The sequence below is a fragment of the Galeopterus variegatus genome, unplaced genomic scaffold (genome assembly GCF_000696425.1).
Source record: "Galeopterus variegatus unplaced genomic scaffold, G_variegatus-3.0.2 Scaffold6530, whole genome shotgun sequence".
NCBI lineage: Eukaryota > Metazoa > Chordata > Mammalia > Dermoptera > Cynocephalidae > Galeopterus > Galeopterus variegatus.
Window position 1 is genome coordinate 8,052 of NW_007732641.1, and position 9,650 is coordinate 17,701.

The window sequence follows — 9,650 nt, forward strand, 5'->3', positions numbered from 1 at the left end:
TTTGGAAAACAGTATGGATGTTTCTCAAACAACTACAGATAGAACTGCCATACGGTCCAGCAATCCCATTTCTATGTATATACCCAAAGGAACGGAAATCATCAAGTCAAAGGGATACATGGACTCCCATGTTAACTGCAGCTCTATTTACAATAGTCAAGATGTGGAACCAACCTAAATGTCTATTGATGGACAACTGGATACAGAAAATGTGGTATATGTACACAATGGAATACTACTCTGCCATAAAAAGAATGAAATTCTGCCATTCACAGCAACATGGATGAGCTTGGAGAAACTTACATCAAGTGAAATAAGCCAGGAACAGAGAGAAAAATACCACATTTTCTAACTCATCAGTAGGAGCTAAGATAGAAAGAAGGAAGGAAAGAAAGACCACAGTGGTGCTTTGGGCTTGCAGAGGGAGAGGATATAACTAGGTTTGCTGTGGGAGGGGGTACATCAAGTGAAATAAGCCAGGAACAGAGAGAAAAATACCACATTTTCTAACTCATCAGTATGATCTAAGATAGAAAGAAGGAAGGAAAGAAAGACCACAGTGGTGCTTTGGGCTTGCAGAAGGAGAGGATATAACTAGGTTTGCTGTGGGAGGGGAGAGAGTAGAAGCAGAAGGAGGTTGGGGAGATGTTGGGTGGAGGACATGAGGCATAAAGGCAATTTGTGGTAATGGGCATACCAATAGTATTCATCTAATTATCACATGTTGGACACAGGTAGTGACAGTCAGCTTTGTACCCCATGAATATGCATAATCAATAAAAAAATACATCCACACATTCATAGACACTCCCCACAAAAAGTGAAGCCTAATTCACCTCACTTTGACTGTGGGCTGAACTTAGTGGCTTGCTGGCAAGTAGAATAGGTGGAAGTGACAGTGTGTGATTCCAGAGACCAGGTCACAAAAGGCATTGTGGCTTCCTCCATGCTTGATCTTAGATCAGTCTCTCTGGAGAAGCCAGCTTTCATTTGCTGAGGACAATCCAGCAGTCCCATGAAGAGGTTTCTGTTGTGAGGCATTGAGGCCTCCTGCCAACAGCCAGCACTAACTTGACAAGTGTGTGAGGGAGCCACCTTGGAGAGGATCCTCCGGCTCCACTTGAGCCTTCAGATGATGCAGCCCTGACTGCAGGGCTGCAATCTCATGAAAGACTCTGAGCTGGAATGACCCAGCTCAGCTGTTCTCAGATTCCTTGAACCACAGAAATTGTGTGAGATGATAAATGTTTATTATTTCAAGCCCCTATGTTTTGGATTAGTTTACTGTAGAGATAACATCCTCATAAAGACCCTGTGAGGGATAGATGATTGTCTATTTTACAGGTCAGAAAACCAAGGCCAGAGATGTTGATTCTCTTGTTTTAGTTCATCCAGCTCATATATGGTGAGAGGCAGATTTTGAACTATGATCTGTGTGTTTCCAGAGCCCAGGGTATTTCTCCCCCATCACTGTGCCTACAAAGGTAGAGTCACTAATACATACAGCACATGTAAAGCAGAACCCATAAGGAACCAGGGTCTTGGGCAGGCTTTGTGGTTGTGTTTGTTGTTTTCTTCCTGAAACCAGAGAATAAGAACAAAGAACCCCCAAGTAACCATAGAAGGCTTGTATGAGGAAGGCAGAGTTGACCTTAACAAATATACCACTGCGTCACTTAAGACACCCATCATGTACTACTCCATTAGTATTTAAAACTGTAGGGCAAAAATTAGCCAACAATCTCCCCAACCCCCATAAGATTCACATTTCTAGCTTCTATCATCCCTAAATCAAGCCAGACTTCACAGAAATACCTTTCATGTGCCACATTTCCACTAACAGTTACCACAGGGTGGGAAAGGCAAGCAGAAGGCAAAACCCAGACCTGTACTATGCTAATTCTTGCCTTATCTCACATGGCACATCTTGGGTGCACTACATACTTTTTCTTCCAAGTGCAATCTAAATCATCTCCCATGTCCCATTTTTCTTTTACTTCTTTGAATTTTCAGACATTCAGATTGAACCCTAGATCATGCCTTCAGGTTTATGAGGATGGTAATCTGTCATCCACACCCACGAAGCCTTTTCCCTAGCTGTGACTACACAAATCCCCCTAGGCTCTTACTTTCTGAAAATTGATGGATTTTTCTCATCTGTAACCACAAAAACCCAACCCTTATTCTTTTCTTTTTTCAACAACACAATATGTGTTTTTTCCTGCCCCAGGGAGAGCAAGAAATCATATAGCCTCCTAAAAAGAAAAGGCTGCTGAGGTTTTATCTGTATTACTTGCCCACCTTTCAAGATGAGAAAGGCACTAGAGGGGACATCTTTGGGCCCACACCTCATATCAACATATCCAGTGCTGTGTTTTGACTTTAGTCCGCCACTCTATGAAATTGCATATTGGCAGAAACAAAATATGTGAAAAATTAGAAAGGAAGCACAGTATGGTGGTTAAGCATGTGGCCTTCAGAGTCAGAATGCCTGGACATTTGCAATGTACTTAGAAGAATTTCTGGCAAATCATAACCACTCCATAAGCATTTGATTCATACAGGTAGGTTAAATCTGTTGAATAAACAAATTTAGAGACCTACCTCCACTCTAAGATAGAGCTTTAATTTTCTCATTTAATCCCCATAATACCAATTAGCATATTAAGACATTAGAATCCAGAAGAAAAATTTGAACTACATATCCCTGCCTTCATTCAGAACTAGGAATTTGATTTTTACTTTAAAGGCAGAATGTTTTTAATGTTCATACGTTTGCATAAAGATGTTTGTTGTCATCCTTCCTTGATGTTCTCTAATTTTGGTGTGGTAGGGCATTGGTCTACAGGATTGTATACACACATACTGTCCCACATTTCACTGTAAGGCATTTTCAACCACAAAGTTAGCCATTCCTGACTTATACTCTCCACTTTTACTTGAGGACCTAGCCCCATCTAAGCTCTGACTCTCCTTTGTTAAATTAGTTGTGCATTAGATGTGACTTCACTGGTAAATTAACTTTCTATGTCCCACACCTGGAATTCTGTATTCAGTTGTGGCACTTTTTCTCTCTTAGCTCTGCACATACAGCCCTGGGGTTCCCGAGGTCATTCTTTTCTAGAACTGGTTGAAGACAGAACCGTGGGGTCAGCAATAAGTCTTTGCTAATAATCATTTCCACAAATGTACTGAACACAGTACAAAGCACCTTCCCTATGTTTTGTCATTAATTCTATCCAGTGCAGCTCCTACCAGACCCAAGACCCAGCCCTGCCTTCCTCTCACCACAGAAAAGGAAAATTCATGGTGATGACGTTTGGGTATGAGAATATTGCTTTGTCAACCACACCAATCCATGAGGAAAGTGGGACCTGGAATATTCTTATTGCTCAGTAAATTGGTTAAACCCCCTCTATTTCAAGAACATTGCCCCTTGTGAGTAATTTTCTCCCCTTGTCTTTTTCCTGCCAACTAGATGTCCCCACCCCTACTCCAACACCCCTAAGGACTCAAAAACACACAGACACTCCAGTCAGAAGATAGAGATTTCTAAGGCACTCTTTCTCCCGCCTTAAGAAAAATGGCTGCACGTACCTCTTTGCAAAACCTACTGTCTCCTATGATAGTCATTCTCAAACTTTGGCATACGTTAAAAACACCTGAAGGACTTATTACACCACAGATTGCTGGGTTCTAACCCCCAGATTTTCTGATTCTGTACGTCTGAAGTTGGACTAAAGAATTTCAATTTCTAACCAGCTTCCAGGTGATGCATTTGCTGTGGGTCCAGAACTCAGAATTTGTGAACAACTGCTCTAGTTTATAAAAAATGATGCAGGATTCCAGTCTGTTATGGATTAAATTGTGTCCCCTGATTTGTAACCTCCAGTACCTGTGAAAATGATTTATTTGGAACGAGTATCTTACAGGGAAATAGGGTGAAACTTAATTGAGGTCATACTGGAGGAGGGTGGATCCTAAATGCAATGACTGGTATCCCTATGAGGAGAGATTCAGTAACAGATGAAGGCCCTGTGATGATGGAGGTAGAGATTGGAGTGATGCAGCAGCAAGCCAGAGAATGCCAAGGATTGCTGGCAACCAGTAGAAGCTACAGAGACACAAAGGAAATTCTTCCCCAGAGCCTTCAGAGGAAGCATGGTGTTGCTGACACCTTGATTATGAGAGAATACATTCCTCTGTTTTAAGCCAGAGTTTGTGGTACTTTGTAATGACAGCCACAGGAAACTGATGCACAGGCATTGTGGAGCTTGGCTAATTAGCCCAATCTTCACCCTTTCCTGCATTCACATCCTTGCCATGGCTTCCTCATGAGCAGAGTATACTTCCCCATGCCTTGACTTTGGGACTGGCCATGTGACTTGCTTTGACACATGACAAAGGCGAAGAAGTGAAAGTGCCCAGTTCTGTGCCAGGCCTTAAAAGCCTTGCATGTTTCCTTTTTTCCTCTGACTCCTCTGTCACTACTCTAAGAATGGCTTCCCTTCCCCATCCCCTCCTAGTAGCTTCTAACCCATCAGCCTGGGGCAGACCTACCCCAATCTACCCACCGATGAGCAGTGAGCACTGCAGGAGTAGAGCTGTCCTCTGACTCCTCTGTCACTACTCTAAGAATGGCTTCCCTTCCCCATCCCCTCCTAGTAGCTGCTAACCCATCAGCCTGGGGCAGACCTACCCCAATCTACCCACCGATGAGCAGTGAGCACTGCAGGAGTAGAGCTGTTCAAGCCCCCTCGACTTAACCACCAAGCTAAGCTGAGCCCTGGATAACAGAAACCTTCCCCACCCTACTCCCAACTTCTGCCAAAACAACAACAACAACAACAACAATCAAAAAAAAGTCATCTTTCCGATTTGGATGTCCTTTCTTCCTTTTGCCCGATTGCTCTGGCTAGGACTTCCAGGACTATGTTGAATAAAAGTGGTGAGAGTAGGCATCCAATTCTTAGGGAAAATGCTTTTCCCCATTCAGTATGTTAGCTGTAGGTCTGTCATATATAGTCTTTATCATATTAAGATACTTTCCTTCTATACCTAACTTGTTGAGTTTTTAACTCAAAGACAATTGAATTTATCGAATGCCTTTTCTGCATCTATTGAGAGTATCACATGGTTTTTGTACTTCATTTTGTTGATGTGGTTTATCAAATTTATTGGCTTGCATGCGTTGAACCATCCTTGCATCCCTGGGATAAATCTTTCTTGATCATGGTGTATAATCATTTTGATATGATGTTGAATACAGTTGGCTAGTATTTTATTGATGATTTTTATGTCTATATTCATCAGGGATACTGGCCTATAGTTTTCTTTTGTTGTTGTGTCCTTGCCTGGTTTTGGTATCAAGGTAAAGCTGGCCTCATACTATGAGTTTGGAAGAATTCTGTACACTTCAATTTGTGAAATAGTTTAAGAAGCATTGGTATTAGTTCTTCTTTAAATGTTTGATAGAATTCAGCAGTAAAGCCATCTGGTCCTGGGCTTTGCTTTGTTGGGAGGCTTTTTTTTTTTTAACTGATTCTATCTTGTTACTTGTTATTTGTCTCTTCAGGTTTTCTATTTCTTCTTGATTCAGTCTTGGTAGGTTATGTTCATCCAGGAATTTATCCATTTCCTCTAGGTTTTTTAATTTATAGGTCTATATAGTTGTTCATAATAGTCTTAATGATCCTTTGTATTTTGTTGGTATCAGTTGTCTCCTTTTGCATTTCTGACTTTATTTATTTGAGTCTTTTTTCTCTATCTCTTTTTGGTTAGTCTGGCTAATGGCTTGTTAATTTTGTTTATTTTTTCAAAAAAACAACTTGTCATTTGATTGACTTTTGTATTGTATTTTTAGTTTCAATTTCATTTACTTCTGCTCTGATTTTATTTTTTTTTTAAAGATGACCAGTAAGGGGATCTTAACCCTTGACTTGGTGTTGTCAGCACCACGCTCACCCAGTGAGCAAACCGGCCTTCCCTATATGGGATCCGAACCCGTGGCCTTGGTGTTATCAGCACTGCACTCTCCCAAGTGAGCCACAGGCCGGCCCTGCTCTAGAACCCGTGGCCTTGGTGTTATCAGCACTGCACTCTCCCGAGTGAGCCACAGGCCGGCCCTGCTCTGATTTTTAATATTTATTTTCTTCCAGTTATTATGAATTTGGTTCATTTTTGCTTTTCTAGTTCCTTGAGGTACAGAATGTCTAGCCAAGTATCTGAGCACCCTGTGGCCCAGTCATGTTAACCCATAAAACTAACCATTACACTGACCACAGCCCTTATCACATGTTATTTAACAATTGATTTACCTATTCCACCCATCTCCTCTCTCCTTCCCCCATACTGGGTCCCATTCCTGCTTATTCTTGAAATCCCAGGCCCAAGAATAATATTAGTGGGCCCATGGTGATTGCCTAATAAATGATTATTGAATAAATGTAGTAGAATGAAGCAAGTGAGAGAAAATTATTATATATACCTGGCTGTGAACTGATGAATATTAGACTTGGAAAGGGATGTAAAAGTGACATTTTTGAGCATTTAATAGGACGAGATACTTTGTATACTTTATTTCCTTTAATAAGAATAAATAACATGTACGTGGTATTAACTATGTGCCGAGTACCTAAGTGCCATACATAAATGACACTAAGTTAATCCCTAACTACTCTATCAGAATCGTCACTGTCAATTTACAAATGTGGAAACACAATCAGTGATTTCAAAAACCATGCCCAAGGAGAAACAACTTGTATTCATCTGGGCTAGGCTTTGAACCAGGCCTGTCTGACTCCTCCAGGGTAGTAGCAGAGGGAATGGAGAGGAAGCCCTCATTCAAGAGGCATGTTGCAAAAAGACATGACACGACTCAGTCATAACTTAACAGAACATATAAAAGAGGAAATGTCGACACATCTTTACTTCTTACTCAGGCATTTCATTATCTCCTTAACAGGGTTGAGTAATAGAAGCTACAGATTGCAATCACTTGAAGGCCTTGGAAAAAAATGCTGAAGAATGTGGTTTCTTTTTATGAGACTCCAATTTACTTTGTCAGTATTGGTATTATTAATATTATCACTACTTATTTCACTGTCTGTTTCTACCCCTAAGAATAGGGCCAGGATAACAGTCTGCTTTGTACAGGATGCATCCTGTATTTGTTTCTATTTCTGCATAACAAAGTATCAAAGAGTTAGCATCTGAAAATAATACTTATTTATTAGCCCACAGTTCTGTAGCTCATCTGGCTGGGTGGGTTCACCTGGGTTCTCTGCTGAGGCTTTAAAAGACCTATAATCAAGTTGTCAGCTGGGTTAGATGCTTATCTGAGGTCTCTGGGGAAGAATCCACTTCCAGGCTCATCCAGGTTGTTAGCAGAATCCAGTCCCTTACAGCTGTAGGACTGAGGTTCCTCTTTCCTTGCTGGCATTTCCTTTGTTCCTATATGGGTGGCCCCCTCCACCTTCAAAGGAGTAAATTGTGTTGATTCTTCCTCATGCCTAAAATCTTTTTGAGTTCCTCTTTCACCTTCCTCTGTTGCTACCAACTGTAGAAAGTTCTTTAATTTTAAGGGCTTGTGTAATCAAATTTGGCCCACTCTGATAATTTTTCCTTTTCAGGTCAACTGTGCCTTATGACATAAAACCATGGGAGGATTATGACATGAAATCTTGAGGTCCATTTCTAGAATTCAGCCTACCAAATATCCCAAGAACCTAGACAAGTGCCTGGCACGTAGTGGGTCCTGAAAACATACTAGTATTTGTTCAATGAAATTGAATAAAATGAAATGAAACTGCCACTTTGGGCAAAAACAGATAAAGAGAAGGCACAGAAAATAACTGGCAAATAAATGGGTCATTTGTTATATTTATTTGAATCTAAGTATATATTCCTTTTTAAAACTTTTCATTGGAGTATACCACACATATAAACTTGCATAAATCACACATATACAGCTCAATACCTGTTGACACAATATACACACATATAAACAGCACAAAGATCAAGAATGAAAATATCCCCAGCACTCCAGATGCCCTATGGGGTTTCCTTCTAGTCACTAACTGTTCCCCCCTTTACCAACCCTTATCATACTGAGGGGAACCACTATCCTGACTTCTAATGCCATAAATTAGTTTTGCTTGTTTTTTTTCAACTTTATGTAAATAGAATCACTATAATATGTACTTCTTTCTTTCTGGCCTTTTCTGTTCAACACTCTGTTGTGTATTGTGGTAGGTGGTCTCTAAGACGGTCCACAGTGATTCCCACCTTCTGGTACTCATGGGCCTCATCTAATCCCCTCCCCTTGAGCAACTTACTTCTAACAAATAGAATATAGCAACATTGAGGGGATAGCGCTTCCATGATTAGGCTACAAAGGTTGTAACTTTTTTCTTGCTAGCAGACTCTCCTGACTACCTTCCTGGCTTGAACGCTTTGATGAGGCAGGATGCCATGATGGAGAGGTCACTGTGACAAAGTACCAACAGTGAGCAAGCAACTGATGCCCTTAGTCCAATAGTCTGGAAGGAACTGAATTCTGCCAACGTGTGCTTGGAAGCTGATCTTTCTTTCCCCAGTTGGGCCTTCTGATGCCTTCTGCCCAGCCAACTCCTTCACTGCTATCTGTGAAAGATAGGGAAGCAGAAGTTCCAAATAAGCTTTGCCCAAATTAGTGACCCACAGAAACTAAGATAATAAATGAGTATTGTTTCAAGCCACCAAATTTGGAGTAATCTCTCACTATCAATACATAACTAATGCATGTGGTTTGTCCAAGTTGTTGTAAAAAGTTGCTATTCACTCATTCTCATTTGGCAAACTTTTTTTCTGCAAAGGGTCAGGTCCAAAATATTTTAGACTTTGCAGGCCAAAGGGCAAAATTGAGAATATTACGCACGTACTTCTATGTAATTTCCATGTGTTGCAAAATATTATACTTCATTTATTCCTGACAATTTAAAAATGTAAAAATCATACTAGGCTCATAAATCACACAAAAATGGGTGGTGGCCATATCTGGCCTACTGGCTGTAGTTTGTTGACGCCTGCTATATATGATTGTTTGGTTATACTACATTTTTTTTTACCAATCTGTTGTGAGTGAAAATTTGGGCTTTTTCCCATTTGGGGCTATTAAAACAAACAAACAAACAAAAAAACAGCCACAAACATTCTTGTATATGTCTTTTGAAGTATGTATATGTATATGCTAATCTGGTATACACCTACGAATAGAATTGCTGGGTCACAGGATGAGCATATATTTAGCTTAATATGTCAAATAGTTTTCCAAAGTAGTTGTATTAATTTGGACACCACCAGCAATATATGAATCCTGACTGCTTCACAATCTTGCCAAGAGTGGGTATTTTCTGTCTTTCTCTTTTGGCCATTCTGGTGAGAACTGTAATTGTTTTTCAAAGATTCCCAAGTGATTCTAATAACCAGTCAGAATTGAAGACCTCTGCTTAACTTCTGATTATTTATTAGGTTGAACCACATGAAATTGCTCTATTTATAGGTTAGAAAATAGCCAAACATTGGCTATTTCATATGGTTCAAACTAATGTTTCCTTCATGTCTTATTTATATTTATACTAAAATTAAACTCAACTGGAATGCCCATCAGT